The sequence below is a fragment of the Bos indicus genome, chromosome 28 (genome assembly GCF_029378745.1).
Source record: "Bos indicus isolate NIAB-ARS_2022 breed Sahiwal x Tharparkar chromosome 28, NIAB-ARS_B.indTharparkar_mat_pri_1.0, whole genome shotgun sequence".
NCBI lineage: Eukaryota > Metazoa > Chordata > Mammalia > Artiodactyla > Bovidae > Bos > Bos indicus.
The window spans coordinates 28149419-28164482 of NC_091787.1; the positions used below are offsets into that span (position 1 = coordinate 28149419).

General features: G+C 52.1%; 1 protein-coding gene and 1 long non-coding RNA gene across 15 annotated transcripts in view; one reads left to right on the plus strand and one right to left on the minus strand.

Annotated features, from left to right (window-relative positions):
* The window catches only part of LOC139180398 (uncharacterized), a 41027-nt gene that overhangs the window by 14134 nt on the left and 11829 nt on the right, over positions 1–15064 (minus strand). The gene's annotated exons all lie outside the window — the stretch shown is intronic.
* CHST3 (carbohydrate sulfotransferase 3) overlaps positions 1–15064 on the plus strand; it is a 38560-nt gene that overhangs the window by 5505 nt on the left and 17991 nt on the right. For 3 of the 14 annotated variants that reach the window (XM_070782109.1, XM_070782110.1, XM_019954028.2), the window contains exons 2-4: positions 13444–13597; positions 14453–14665; positions 14991–15062. The gene's annotated coding sequence lies outside the window, so the exon portion shown is untranslated. Of the gene's footprint in view, positions 1–4277; positions 4373–13443; positions 13598–14452; positions 14666–14990; positions 15063–15064 lie in introns of all 14 variants that reach the window. The other 11 variants (XM_070782113.1, XM_070782111.1, XM_070782115.1 and 8 more) reach the window with 8 other exon arrangements.

Below are 15064 nucleotides of genomic sequence, written 5' to 3' on the forward strand. Positions count from 1 at the left end.
GTCAGGGGTCAGGGGTCTTTGCTTTTGAGCAGAGTTCTATCAGCTTAGGCCCTGTTTAGGGTGCTGGTGGTGTGAGTTCACAACAGTGTTTTCAAGAGGCTCAAGCACTCTTATAAGTTCTCTGTCTGGGGGGGTAGGAAGTAAACTCGTGATACGTTAATACCTTCCTTTGATTCAGCTGACCCACTCCAAACCCAGCGTCCGGTAAGAAGGGACGAACCAGGTTGCCAGGATGGGGGTAGCTCCCCGGTGGGACTGCCAGTTCAGGACTCCGCTTCAGTCACAGGGAGTGGCCGGGGGAGGGGGGGCTTCCCACTGTTGTGGCTGTGCCTACCAGGTCAGCAAACTGAACCCCCTGGGATCCCGGGAATGGGCACCAGCCCTAGACTGGTCCTGCCCCCATGCCGGAGCCCTTTGTCCTGTGGTTGCCAGGCTTCTGAGAGGCAAGTTAAGGGGTAAGCCCTGTGGCTTGCAGTCTTGGAAAAGAGACTGCACGCCCACATACTCACAGATTAACACAAATCACTATGGGCCAGAGTACACTCACACATACACAGAGAGAGAGAAAGATAAGCACAGCAATACACTCATCCCAAAAGACAAATTATGAGATAGTGCCCTCTGTACGACTTAGTAGCTGTGTGACCGTGGACAAGTTACTTAACCTCTCTGGGCCTTAGTTTCCTAGAAAAGGGGGGATGGTAATAGGTTATAAGTAATAAGGCTATAAATGAATTTGTATTTGTGAGGAGTTTAGAAATGTGCCCTAACTATTGCTCACCACATACTCTTTGCCCCACACACTCAGGCCCAAGTACGCAAGGCTTCCCAGAGAGGTGCTCACAAACTTGTCAGCAAAGAGGATCAGTCACTTTGCACTTTCTGAGTCCTGGTTCTCAGGATGCATGGCATTCTCTGTACTAGGCTTGAATTAGAACTTATTAGGAAGATCATTCCACTTTCCCTTAGGAAGATCTTTATTTTAGAACAATGTGGGCACTGACTCCCCCAGAGAAGGTTATGATTCCTTTAGCAGCATCAGTTTTCACACTGGGTTTCATGGCGCCCCGGAGTTCAACAAGGACCCCTCAGAAGCCTGATGGAGGGGGGTTCCAGGCCTCTCCCCCATTTATCTGTTCTACATATTGGGTTTCCTAGGAAAGTTCTGGTTCATAAGAAGGCTCCACAGCTTAGACAGTTGAAAGCTCCCCACTACAGGCTGGCCCGATCCCATCCTGTGTGCGCCTGTCCCAGCATGCCACGTGACACCCGTGCCCAGGCGGGCCCCTACAGCTACCTGAGCCCTGGCCCGGGGCCTCTCCCACTCCCTTCCCTGCTTCCCTCCTCCTCTCCGCTCCAGCTGCCTCGCCATCTGCAGGATTCTGCAAAGTGCTAACATGTCTGAGCCAAAATAGCACTATCAGAGGAAATATTTTGAAAACAAACTGGGCCACCCCCCTGGCTGAGACTGCATGATTTTCAGCAAAGCATTTCACAACTTCTGAGGTGGGTGGGCGGGGCCGTCTGAAAGAGGCTGGGGCCCTGAATCTGCAGGGTTAGGACAGACAGGCCTGAAGAGGCCCAAGATTATTGCAAACCTAGAACCAGGAAGGGGAGGTTATCCTCACAGGATAAAGAAATAAAAGCCTCTGTGACCACAGAGGTCAGGACCCGTCCTCTTCTGCCTTTGACAGATGCCACTGCCCTTTCACTTTTCCACCTCCTTCTGCATCTGGCGCAGGGGCCTTGGGGCTGGGGACACAGGAGATAGCTGGTGCTAACAGTTGGCTGCACACCCTGTGCTTAATTAGTGCTGTCTGGGCCCACACTCAGAGTCTTCACTGGAAGCTCTGGCAGCAGGTACCGTGTGATCACCGTTGTACAGACCGGCAGACAGAACCAGACAGACGGGGAAGTTGCTGGGACCCTGCTGCTGGTGAGCGCAGAGCTGGGTCTGAGCCCTGCTGCCTCACTCCAGAGTCAGTGCTCCTGACCCTGGGTGTATCCACCTTGCTGGAGCCTCGACTGGAGGGGCGGAACGGCTCAGCAGGACAGTCCTCTCGTTACTGTGACCAGGGTACACCCTACTCAAAACACTCTCTCCTTCCTTCTTTTCTCATGGCCAGCTGCCTTCACCCTCAGGCCTCAGCTTAGATGTCTCCTTCTAGAAGCCTCCGTCAGTGGCCCTCTCTGTGGCTGCCTGCACGTCCCCATCCTCACACTCTGCCTTGCTCTGTTGCGCCAGCTGCTTTCGTGCTCTGTGGTCTCCACCGGGCAGTGAGCTCTGTGAGCAGGACAGAGTCTGCCTTGTTCTCACGTGTCTCCAGTGTCCCGTGCAGCCCCCGGCAAGCACTGAGCACCCATGCCTGACTGGGGAGCACAAATGATGGGTGTGACACTGGGCCCCAGGAGGAAGGAGGCATGGGACAGTGCCCAGTCTCCCAGGAGAGGATGCTGCTGTTAGGGAGGGATCTGAGTCTAGGCAGAGGTGGTGGAGTCATAGTGAGTGGGAGAGGGCAGCTGATGTGGACCAGAGGCCCTGTATGGGACCAGGAAGGAATGGGAGAGTGGGACCCTGGGTGGATGGCCTCTTGTGGTCACTACCCTGTGGGCTCTGGGCTGGGATCCCGAGGATGGGCCTGAAACCCTCCAAGAGATCCTTTGGAGTTAAGCAGACTGTGCAGTATGGGCCCTAACAGCACGCAGTTCTCAGTCCTTTCCCCTCACTGGACAGACGTCCATTCATCTTCTTCTGGGTCTCAAACCCAACCCTCTCGGCTGCAGAAGCCCCCATGAGTGAGCCCTTTTCCCCGAGCAGAGTCACAGAAGCCCAGCTGGCAAGATGCCTCCTGGGAGTGGTTCCAGCTGCAGCCTCTGAGCTGTCCTCGCAGAAGTAGGAGGGCCCTTAGTGCTTGGCTCCCCTCCACGCCACCCAGGGAGCACACGTGTGATGCTCTGACCAGGGTGCTCTGGCCTTGGGTGCCTGCTCATGCCTGACACCACGCCGGGCAGAAGGTGCCTCCAGGCTAGAAGAGGGCAGGACACCTGGGCACGAATAACCACCTTGGAGTCCAACGGTAATGAGCCCACACAGGTGCACATGAGGGAGGATCTGGGGATGGTTTCACGGAGCAGGTGGGCTTCCAGCGCAAAGAGGCGAGCCCGGGCAGCAAGCACAGGTATGGGCAGGTTCAGATCGAGTGCAGAGGTGGGTGAGGAGTCTAGCTGCACTGAACTGCAGTGTGTGGGATGGACGAAGAAGAGAGAGAGAGAGAAGAGACAGGGAGGAGGTGGTTACACGTGCAAGCTCTGGAGCCAGGCTGTCTGCATGAGGAGCCTCCGTCCGCAGTCACTGCTGTGTGACCATGGCCAAGCTGCTTAGCCTCTCTATGCCTCACTTTTATCACCTGTAAAATGGAGATACTAATAGTATCCACTACATGGCGGTGAGCTCCAGGAGTTGGTGATGGACAGGGAGGCCTGGCGTGCTGCGATTCATGGGGTCACAAAGAGTCGGACACGACGGAGCAACTGAACTGAACTGAACATGGCGGTGATAGGAGAATAAAATGAAGAGTGACCTATCATCCTTTTTTTTTTTAAGGCAACTAGCAAAGTAAATTGAGGTCAGATCATAGAGGCCTTTGGAGGTCAAGCTTTCTGTTTGCTAAACACCCGCTGTATGCCAATCACTTTACAAACCTTCTCACTAAGCAACCTACAACTAATAAAACAAAATTATTAGCACTGCCTCCATTTTATAGATGAGGCAACTGAGGCTCAGAGAGGTAGGGTAGCCTGCCCAAGGTCACTCGGCCAGGTAGAAGCAGAGGCAGTAGTGAAACGCAGGTCTGTCTGGCGCTTAGGTCTTTCTTCAACACGGAGATTAGAGAGACATGATGGAGGCAGCCTGGGGACCTCCCCTGGGCCGGGGCTCACGGCCAGAAGCAGAGCATGGGTGGAAGAGCCATGGGTCCCTAGGCTGGAGAGGGTGGTAACAGGGAAGGAAAGGTTCAGGCAAGGAGATGAGGATGCCCCGGGGCCACAGCACACCGCTCACTGTTCAGAGCCCAGGGACAAGCTGTTGAGTCACTCTGGGAAAACATGGCATCACTGAGTTTTGCTGTGTGCTGCCCACCTGCCAGTTCTCGTGCCCAGAGCCTTGCAAGGGCACCTGCACACCCAGGTAGCAGGACCAGGTCAGCTCCCCGGCTTCCTGCCCTGAGCTCTCCCCAACCTCTGTCTCCCATCTTCCCACTGCCCCCCTCCCACTCCAGCCCCACCTGGATGCGGCAGGAGCTTCTGGAAGTGATGATGGGCATAAAGAGCTTCCAAAAGGACCTCCATGCCAAGCCTGCGACTGGAATCTTGGGTGAGAAGAGACTGCTGGGTTGAAGTTTTAGAGCTGCTTTTCCCTTAAGAATGGTGCTGCTATTCCACTGGAATCACTTCTTAAAAGTAAAAGTGTGCCCAGCACTATGCCAGGTGCCAGCAGCCTCCGCCTTCTTGGAAGGTACAGCTGAGAATCTGCGAGCTCTTTATGTACTAGGCGTCCTCAGGTTAAGTGATTTATTGGTGTCAATCTGATTGCATGAAGTAGCCCCATTTTATAGATGCCATCCCTGAGGCCCAGAAGGCTAGGTGACTTGTCCAAGGTCACACAGCCACAATTCAAACCCTTGGCTCTCCTATTCCAGGTGTACTTAGCCACTCCGGGCTCAAGTAAAGCCACTGGACAATCATAGAAGGTGGGGTGTACCGAACCTATGTCTGCCGAATGATGCAGTGCAGACAGGAAATTCCAGGAGAATTTTCATCTCAAGAGTGTGGGTCACTCCCCAGAGCTTGTTGGAGGTTGTGAATATATATAAGAAGTAACAGAGAGCTCCCAGGTTCCTTGGCTGAGCAAACCCTGCTGACGTGGCCATTTGGGGTGAGACTCTTCCCACTGGAAGGAGCACCGGGGCTCGGAGCGGGGTGGGGGGTGGGGTGGGCGGTGTGTCTGTCCTGGTTTTGGTGGGCCTGACCTGGAAAAGGAGTATGAGTCAAGCGAGGGGCGAGTGCCAGCTTCCTCAACCCAGTCCACGGCACAGGATGCCAGGCTGCTGCAGCTGCTGCTGCCACTCCCCACGCCCTCCCAGCCAGCAGGAGGGGCTGGTGGCCGGCCCTGTGCTGAGTGGCACCCTCTCACCCACACCACAACCTAGCTAGAGGGGCACAGTTCTTCCCAATTCACAGGTTAGGACGCTGAAGCTTAGAGAAGTTTTCTGGTGCACTGGAACTCCTTTGGCAGGAAAACGGAGGGACTGAGACTCCTAAGTCTCCCTTTTGCTAAGAGACCAACGGGAAGAGGGAGGGGTTAGCCTGCCCTCTGACACTGAGCCACACAGGCTGGCTGCTCTCAGACTAGTATTTCTGATTCATCTGTCATCACTAGATCCCTGTGTTGCAGGATGAATAACCTCTGGGGTGAGAAAAGCTTTGATTCCCTTGGGCCATGAGTCACTATTTCTCTGGGAGCACTTTTGAAGCCATTGAGCTTCTCCCCAGGCTTTGGAGGGGAGCAGGTTCCTTCTCTGCTTGAGTGCCAGCCCCACCCTGGCCCTGACACTGCCTGCTTGGGGAAGGGCCAGGAAACAAGAGGCCTCCACCAGAGGCCCTGCCTCAGTGATTACCCAACATGTTACCCCCTCCTTACTCTCAGCAGACAGGTGCCACATTCCCAGAGGTCTATGGGGTCTGCAGCCTTGAGGGGTCCCTTGTCCCCTTTAATACCCGAGGCCCACGTGGTGAGCACAAGTCCACTTGTCCCCCCTCCCCAAGGCATGTCTGGGAATCCCCCAGGACTCCACTGTCTGCAGGGCGGCTCCTCCTGGCACTTCCTTTCCGCACAGGAGGGAGGGGACCCAAGCCAGCTCCTCCCATCTTGTCAGTCTCAGGCCCAGCCACTAAAGAAATAATTTCTGGACAGCTGTCACTTTTCTCACAGAGAAAGCAGACTGTTAAGTTCGGCTGTAGGGGTAGTTTTGCTTCTCACCGCCCCCAAGTTTTCCTTCTGGGATGGGATTCTGGCTTTGCCTCTGCTTAAATTCGAAAACCTGTTCAGATGACTCTTCCAAAATGAGAGTCTCACCTCAAAGGAACTTTGCCTTTCCTTCTACAGGTAGAAAACTGGCACCTGCTTTTATTTTATTTTTAGTTTTATTAATTTTATCAAACTAACTAATCTAGGCCCACGGTATAAAATTGGAAAGGTACAAAAGGATGCATGGTGGTGAAACCTCTTTCCCAGGACTGACTCAGACACCCAGGTCTTTCCTCGAAAGCAACCAGCATTATCAGTTTCTTGTGTATAAGCTGCTTTTAAATTGTCCAGTTTTAGAACTTATGGTTTGCCTTGGGGGGAAGAGATAGTTAGGGAGTTTGGGATCGACATGTACACACTGCTATATTTAAAATGGCAACCCACAGGGAGCTCAGCCTGGTGCTCTGCGATAACCTATAGGGGTGGCAGGGCGGGAGGGGATATACGTATATTTATGGCTGATTCATGTCATTGTATGGCAGAAACCAACACAACACTGTAAAGCAAATAAGATGGCTAACCAGCAAGGAGCTACCGTATAGCACAGGGATCTCTGCTCAGTGTTATGTGGCCGCCTGGATGGGAGAGGAGTTTGGGAGAGAGTGGATACATGTGTGTATATGTATGGCTGAGTCCCTTTGCTGTCCACCTTAAACTATCACAACACTTAATCAGCTACACACCAATGTAAAATAAGCTGTCCCTTACGAGCTGCGCTGGCTGCCCACGTCCTAGCCCCCACTCCTCAGTGGTCACCTGGGATTCACCCACGCAGCATAGCCGGAGGCCCTCACATCCCTCATCCCGGCAGCCCCAGGGAGCCAGCCCGAGGTTGTCCCCATCTACAGTGAGTGGCTCCTCCAGGCTCCAGGCTGCCCCTTGTCCATTCTCCCCTCTGGTCTGGCTGGGCGGGGGCCCGCAGCCGGGGCCTGTGGGGTCAGGGCCTGGCGATGGGGATCTGACCAGACCATGCCGCCTCTTGGCCAGACTGAGTGTTCCGAGTCCGCTAGGGGCACACAGATAGGGCGCATCCTTCACTCCTATTCTGAGTATAACCAGAGACCTGCGTGCTCCTCTCCCCACCCGCTTTCCTCTCCCCGCCTCTACTCCCTTCCCTTCCTCCCTGCTCCTCCCCTCCTTTCTTCTTCAGTCCGTGCTGTTCAGCAAACAGTAAAATGAATCTGAAAGTGCCAAGAATGGCACAAGGCAGAGATGAGTGCCGCTAGGAGAGCCCAGTCCCTGAGAAGGGCCTTCAGCAGACCTGCCCTTCACATCCCTTCACAGCCTTGTACCTCCTGCTGGGTGACCTTGGGCTTAGCTAAGTGGGTGACCACTTAGCTTCTTGGAACCTCCCTTTCTCAGCTGCTAAGGAAAGAAAGGGCGGCAACCAGGGTCCAAAGGGCTGCCTGGAGAACCTGGAGCCGCCAAAGGGCTTTCTAAGAGGGTGACAAGTTTGAAGCGTGGGAGGGGGCAGTGCGCTTCTTCTACGGGAATGGGCTCTGGGCACCTGTGAGGTCTGAGCTCAGCCCTAGAGCATGGATGGGGGAGGGGTGGCGTGGGAGAGGGCAGTGCGGTTCTTCTACGGGAATGGGCTCTGGGCACCCTTCGGGCAGCACTATCTCTGCCTTGGGCAGTGGCTTTCCTTTTCTGTATTTCCACACAGAGATGGACCCTCGGCTTTATATGTTTTATTTTTGTAATAATGAAAGATGTTCAGCATGCAGAATTCAAGTAAAATGGACAAACACTGAGAAGAAAGCAACAAATCACCCCTCAATCTACTACCCAGATGTAACTGACTACCTATGGTCCACATATGTCTCAGGCATATATATATATATAAAGAAAGGGGAGCAGTGGAGGGACAGAAGGTTTTATAAACATGGGGGAAACACACAGTTTAACTCAGCTTTAGGCCGGTGTTGTAAAGAGGCTGTCTGCCCCCAAAGCAGGCCCCCTCATCTGTTCAGTAATCTACTTGAGGGTCTGGTGCGGGGCAAGGGAACTCTCATGCTGGAATCTTTAAAACCTCCCAATTCAGACAAATTAGACAAAAAAATGAGTTGGCTGAATTACAGATCCTCCTTGATTTATGATGAGGTTGCATCCCAATAAATCCATCATAAATTGAAAATGTATTTAATACACCTAATCTCCCACACATCATAGCTTACCTTAGCCTGCCTTAAACGTGTCCAGAACCCTGACATTAGTGTGGCTCGAATGCTACAATTGGGCAGTGTCATCTAGCACAAAGCTTGTTTTATAAGAAAGTGTTGAACTTCTCTTGTAGTTTATTGAGCTCTACCGAAAGTTTAAAACAGAATGGTTGTGTGGGTGTAAATGGTTGTTAAGTGTATCGGTTGTTTACCCTCCTGACCATGTGGCTGACTGGAAGCCCCAGCTGATTGTACAGCCTAGCCCCAATTCAATTATGGTTTCTACCAAATGTGTATCACTTTCACACCATCTTAAAAGTCAACCGTCTTAAGTCTGGGACTATCTGTAGTACATTCTGGCTCTAGAACAATAGCTTTCGATCTTTTGGGACCAAAACCTCAGACAGAGACACATCCACGTCACTGAAACAAAAGTCTTATGAGACCCATGCTTATCCTTATTAGAGATCCGTAATACACTCTGGTATTTTCTGCCTTCATGGTTCTGTTCTTTAAAAAAAAAAGCTTGTCCAACCTACCAAACTGACTCCACAACCTGAAGTTTCGTATGGCTCTGTAACTGTGATTTTCAAATTTGAGCGTGCATCAGAATCACCTGCAGAGCTTGATAAACACAGTCCTCTGCCCACCCCCGAGAGATTCTGACTGAGATGGTTTGGGCTGGGAATGGGGGTTGGCGCGGCAAGAATGTGCATTTCTATCAAGTTCCCAGGTGCTGCTGCTGATCCAGGCCCCCATCTTTGAGATCCCACCCTCCTAGAATATGTTTTAAAGCAATGTACTCTCTTGGCAGAAACGATCAGAGAATTTGCTGTATTCAGCAGATGAGAATTGCTGGTGCCTTAGCCCAAGAACTGTAGGTCTCTGGCATTTTTGAGGAGACTGATCAGGCACTATCTTTGGGATCTTAAACACCATCCTCCTGAAATCCACCCTCCTGAATACAGAAAAGGTCTGCTAAGCAAAAGGACGTTTATACCCAGCCCTGGTTGAATTGCCTGCCTATTAATCCCAAGCCCACAGAACATAAAACCCTCCCAGCCCTTCTGAAAACACTGTTCTATAGGCAATGAAAGGCACCATTTACCGTGTGGATTTCACTTTTCTGTTTTTGCAAAGGGAAGGAGGTAGGTCAAGTGTGACCACCCCACAGAGAAAGCTGTCCCCTGGCTCCCATTGGGGTCTGGTGGGTTTCATTGTCCCTGGATCCCCAGCTTTAATGGGAAACTCTTCCTGGCCTGAGTGGCCGCTTCAGTGCCCAGACTTTCCACCCTGCTGACTTACGAGACTGGCCTGTGTCCCAAGCTGCCTCTGCTCCTCCAACCAGAGGGCTCAGCCCCCACCCGGAATCCTCCCTCGTTCCCTTCGTAGCCTTGGGGCCCCTCCCCAGCTCCGCAGTCCTCCAGAAGCCAGCCCTCAGCTGGGAGCAGCTTCGTGAGGGAGAGAAGTGTTAAATGGGCACAGAGCCCCCTCTGTTCCATTAACAATGGCCCGTTGATGACTGGATTCTGCCTGGTTGGGCCCCTTGACTGGACTTCGGAGAGGAGGAGAGACTCCAGCCCCCCAGGCAGCTACTTCTGGGTGTGAGGTTGATTCAGAGGCCGAGGCATCTGTCTGCCCACAGAACCTCATTCTTCAGGCCCTGTGATGCAGCAGTGAGAAGCCCTCTCACCCCTCCCATGCTATCCCAGGGATAGCTTGGGGCCCCAGGAGTGATTCACTTCAGTCTAATTCAACAAACGTCTATTGAACAGCTCCTGGGCACTGAGGCTCGGAGCTAAGTAGCTGTGGGAATAAGAATAACTGCTGACATGAATTCAGCGCTTACTATAATCAGCCCTACCCTGGCTGCCCAACAGAGTCACTAGGGAGCTTATAAAAATTCCAATGCATAGACACTTTCCCCAACCCCAAATTTTCGGAGTGAACCCCGGCACTATTTTGTAAAAGCTAAGTGCTTCTCGTGCCCAGCTGACATTAAACATCACCAGTCTTCTACTGGTTAAACACCACGCTGAGAATTTAACTTGATGCGACCCGTTTCATGTAGCACCTGCTTGTGGGAGGCTGAATAATGTGCCTCCCACCCAAGATCTCCACATATGAATCCCCACATCTGCGGACATGTTATTCCACATAGTAAAAGGAACTTTACAGTGTGATTAAGGATTTTGAGATAAGAAGATTATCCTGGATTATCCAAGTGGGCCCAGTAAAATCAGCAGGGTCTTTATAAGAGGGAGATTTAACTATAGAAGAGGCCTGAGTAATGCATTAAGAAAAGCTCAACCAGTCACTGCTGGCTTTGAAGGCAGATGAAGGGGCCCACAAGCCATGGAAAACAGGCAGCCACGAGAGCGGGAAAAGGCAAGGAAGAAGGTCTCCCCAAGACTCCAGAAGGAGCACAGGCCTGTTGATTTTAGGCCAGTAAAACTGATCTTAGACTTGACATTCAGAACTGCAAGATAATAAATATGTGCTTTTAAGCTACAAAGTTTGTGATAAGGTGTTAATACAGGGATATTACTAACCGTATTTTATAGACAAGGCACAGAAATGTGAGGCACTCACTTGGGGTCACAAAGGCAGAGCTGGAATAGGAAGAACTCAGGTGCATCTGACCCCTTAATCCATGCTCCCTCCACCTCACCACACAGCCCCTGCTTTGCAGCCAACCAGACATGGATTCAAATCTCAGTTCTGCCACGTTCTGTCTTTGCGTCCTTTGCTAGTCGTGGGTACATTTGGCCAGGGTGGAGGCTGCAGCGAGGTAGGTGTGGAGACCAACTGGAAAGCTAGTGTGGGCCAGGTTATCTCCAGGTGGAACACCACGTGGAAGAGCTTGAACTTGATTCTGAAGGAATGGTGCCCACAAGGTGCCATCCTCTTCTTCCTTCTGCATTTCATGATGCTGCCTCAGACTTTCAAGCCCACTCAGTCTCTGGAATCCGGCCCTCCTGTAGCAGCCCAGCTGCAGTGCGGAACTACAGGGCTGGGGCCAGGAGCAGCATTCTACTCACTGTCACCTGCAGCCAGTCTGGGGTGGCCGCTAAGCTCCCATTTCATGGGAGGCCAGCAATGGCCTGGTGCCTCCAAAGCACATTTCCTCGAAGGCCCTCCAGCAGCCTTGTGTTTAGGGCCATGCGTGTCTTAGAGAAGGCGTGTGAGACATAAAGAGGTCCCAGAGTTGTTCAGAGTTGCACAAGTTGGTATTGGTCTTGGAAGACCGGTCCCTGGCCAGGACTCTGATCTGCCCCCTGCCACACAGCTGCTGCCTTTTGGCCAAATCTGCCCACTCAGTGCTAAAGACAGTGGATGAGTCCATGGACTACGGAGACAGACTTCCTGGGTTCAAATCCCAGCTTTACCTTACAACAGAGTGCAAGCTGAGTGCTTTGATGGGGGGGAGGGGGGAGCTGTGACTGTTCTCTGCGAAGGCACTGGGGCACCTTCCTCACAGGATGGTTCTGAGGACTCCATTTATACATGTGTGTAAAGTACTTGGAACAGTAGCTGCTTCATTAGAAGTATTAACTTCTGTTACGATTCAGCTCCCCTAGGGCAGAGACTGTCTTCCTCCCCTCTATTCCCAGTGTCTCTTCCCTTGCTTGGCCCAAAGCAAGAACTCAGGAAATGAATTTACTGGTTGACTATCAGCATTTATCAGCCAGAGGCTCCCTAAGGACTTTCCCAAATGTATTCACTTTTCAAACACTCCACCTTAGTTACTCAAACCCTTCTCCTCCTCCTCCTTGCTTGCAAGCTACAGAATTGCCACAAAACATCCTGACGCTTGCCCTGCCCCATGGTAGGCCCATGAGCAGTTCAGAGATAACCCAGGATCGCCAGGTATCACCAACCCTTGAGGACAGTGCTGCACAGTTCACATGCTGCCCAGACCTCCTCGCTTCAGGACCACGCCTGACCCTCCTACTCAGGCCTCCCTGGGACCCCTGAGCCATGCGGCAGCCCAGTTTGAGCACCTCATCCACACCAGCTCTTCCAGCTGACGGGGGCTCAGATGTCCTGTCATCCCTCCAGAGACCTGTCCCCCTCTTTCTTTTTCCCTTATTTTAAGGATGGGCTTCCTCCCCCAAGCTTGTCCCTGCACATGAATAGACCCCAGGAGAGTAGCCAGTTCCTGCTATTCCAAAAAGCCAAACTTGGAGTTCCCGACTGGACTCAACTCCTATGCTGCTCCTGCCCCCGGAAATGCATTTCTGCTCATTCTTATCTCTCACCTCTCGCTGCATTTTACAAAGATCTCCTCAAAACCTAGTTTTCTTTTTTTCTATTTAATTGCACTTTTGTTTCAAGATAATTACAGACACACATGCAGTTTTAAGAAATAACACAGAGATCCCTTGAACCCTTTACCTGGTTTCCCCCAATGGTGAAAAACTCCTGCAATATCACAACCAGGATACTGATGCTGATACAGCCAAAGTTCAGAACATTTCCGTCACCACAAGGACCCCTCATGTTGCTGTATTACAGTTGTGCCCACTTCCTTTCCACCCCCACCCCCTCTTAAACTCCTAAAAATAACAATCTGTTTTTCTCTCTTATAATGTCATTTCAAGAATGTTATAGAAAAGAAATCATGCAGTATGTCACCTTTTAAAACTGGCTTTGTTCACTCAATACTCCCAAATTCATTTAAGTTGTGCCATTTTACAGCTGAGCAGTATGCCGTGGTATCGGGTGGCTGGTTTTATACAGAACACTCAAACACTAACCTAGAAGCTTCCCAAGCACTGTATCCTGAGTAAAACAAGAATACTGGCATGTTCACCCAGTATCGAGCCCCGGTCAGCAACTCCCCTGCCAGTCTGGCCTTGAAGCTGAGCTAGTGTGCACGCCGGGCAGTGGCTCCGCTGAGATGCCCTGAGATGGTGCTCTCTAAGAGGAAGCTGGGTGCTCTAAGGTGTGGCTCTCAATCTTCCATCACCTAGGGAGCTTTAAACAACTGATGCCCAAGCCATACCCAGACCAACTCAATTGTAATCTCTAGAGGTGGGACCCCGGCCTCAGTAATTTCTGAAACTCCAGATAACTCTCACGTGCTGTCAGGGCCGAAATGCAGTGCTCAGGCAGAGTCAGCAAATGCATAGCAGCACGCTACCCCTCTAGACACGGCAGATATCACCAAGCAGTCACCATACTCTCTTCCTGCAGAGATCGACCTCTGCAAACGCGGCGCTCCACGCAGTCACTTCCAACTGATCGACTTGGCCCAGGAACTGCAACTGACTTGCCCTCCCAGCTGAGAAGCCTGAAACTGGCAACCGTCCTGTCCAGGTGTGTCTAGGCCTGGGGCCTGATGCATTAGGTAAGCGTCCCTCCAAATCATGCTACAAAGGAGAGGCTTGGCCAGTAGTAACAGCAGCCGCAAAGCTAGAGCAGGCCAGGGTTTTCTGGGCTGGTTCTGTAGGGAAAGGCGAAGGGAATCAGCCAGTGTCCATCCCCTGCAGCAGCCTACAGCCCAGCTGTGGGGGAGATGTACACGCAGAGGGTGAACCAGCGGTGCAGTCAGCACAGACAGGCTCAGGCACACACTGGTGCAAGCCTGTAATAACAACCAGCCTGTGTGCCATCCTCTCTATTTTCAGAGCCTCACACCAGCTTAGCTGATGTTCATGACAACCCTGTGGGGATGACCCAGGCTCAGAGTGATTAAATACCTTCCCTAAAATTACTAGAGAATAAATGGGAGAGCTTAAATAAATGGAGACGGAAATGGCAACCCACTCTAGTATTCTTGCCTGGAGAATCCCATGGACAGAGGAGCCTGGCGGGCTACAGTCCATGGGGTCGCAAGAGTTGGATATGACTTAGCGACTAAATCATCGTCAAATGGGAGAGCTGGCACTCAAGCCAAGACTGATTGCAAGTATGGGGCCTGTGTTTAGTCCTCGGAGCAGTTAGCTATCGATAGCCTGGACCTCTCTCCCCACCCTCAGCCTCCGCCTCTCCTTTCCAGGAGGGGCTGGATACAGATGGGCTCCTTGGCAGCCATGGAGCAGCCCAGACAATAGCAGTAGTCAGTGTGGGCTAAGACCCCGGGGCTGCCCTCTCTCCTGCCCCTTCCTCCCCCACAGAGCTGGTGCTGGGAGGGCAGGCAGAACTCCCTGGTGAAAAAGAGAAGAGGCTGGGTTTCTGATTTTTCTGTTGTTGTTTTTGCTAGGAATAAAGTCCCTTCCTGCTGTTAACAGCAAGGAGCTTGGAGGAAACTGTGGGACTGAGGACTACCCTGGAGGATCCAAATTCTGTGTCCTCTGCATTGAAGACAGCAGGACTGGGGGAAAAAACCAGGCAGCAAAAGAAATTCCCCTCTCTCCATCTGTCCCTTGCATGGACAGTCTCCAGGTGCAGAAAGGTTCGAAGTCTCCTTAGGAAGGTCAGTCAGTGGGAGAAAGCAGGAAGGGGATCCTGGGCCTAGGTACTGAGAGTTTTTTTCTCTTCCAGTCATCTCAGAAATCCTGTCATGGTGGCTCAGCCGTACAAAAAGGCTCATTTTGCATCCCATCTGATGCAGGCAGGGTGGCTCCTGAGCAGCAGCTCAGGATCTGGGCCGCTTCCACCTTGCAGTAAGCCAGTTGGAACATGTGGCCTCCAGTCTTGCCATAGCAAGAGAAGACAGGACCCGGGGGGTGTCTGGGATCAATTTAAGGACCAGGACTTCAAATGACTGACATCACTTTAACCTATCTCCATCCCCACAGGTCAAAACCTGGTCACTGGCCCAACCTAATTGCAAGAGGGGCTGGGGAAGGCAAAGAGCATGTGGGTACCTGGT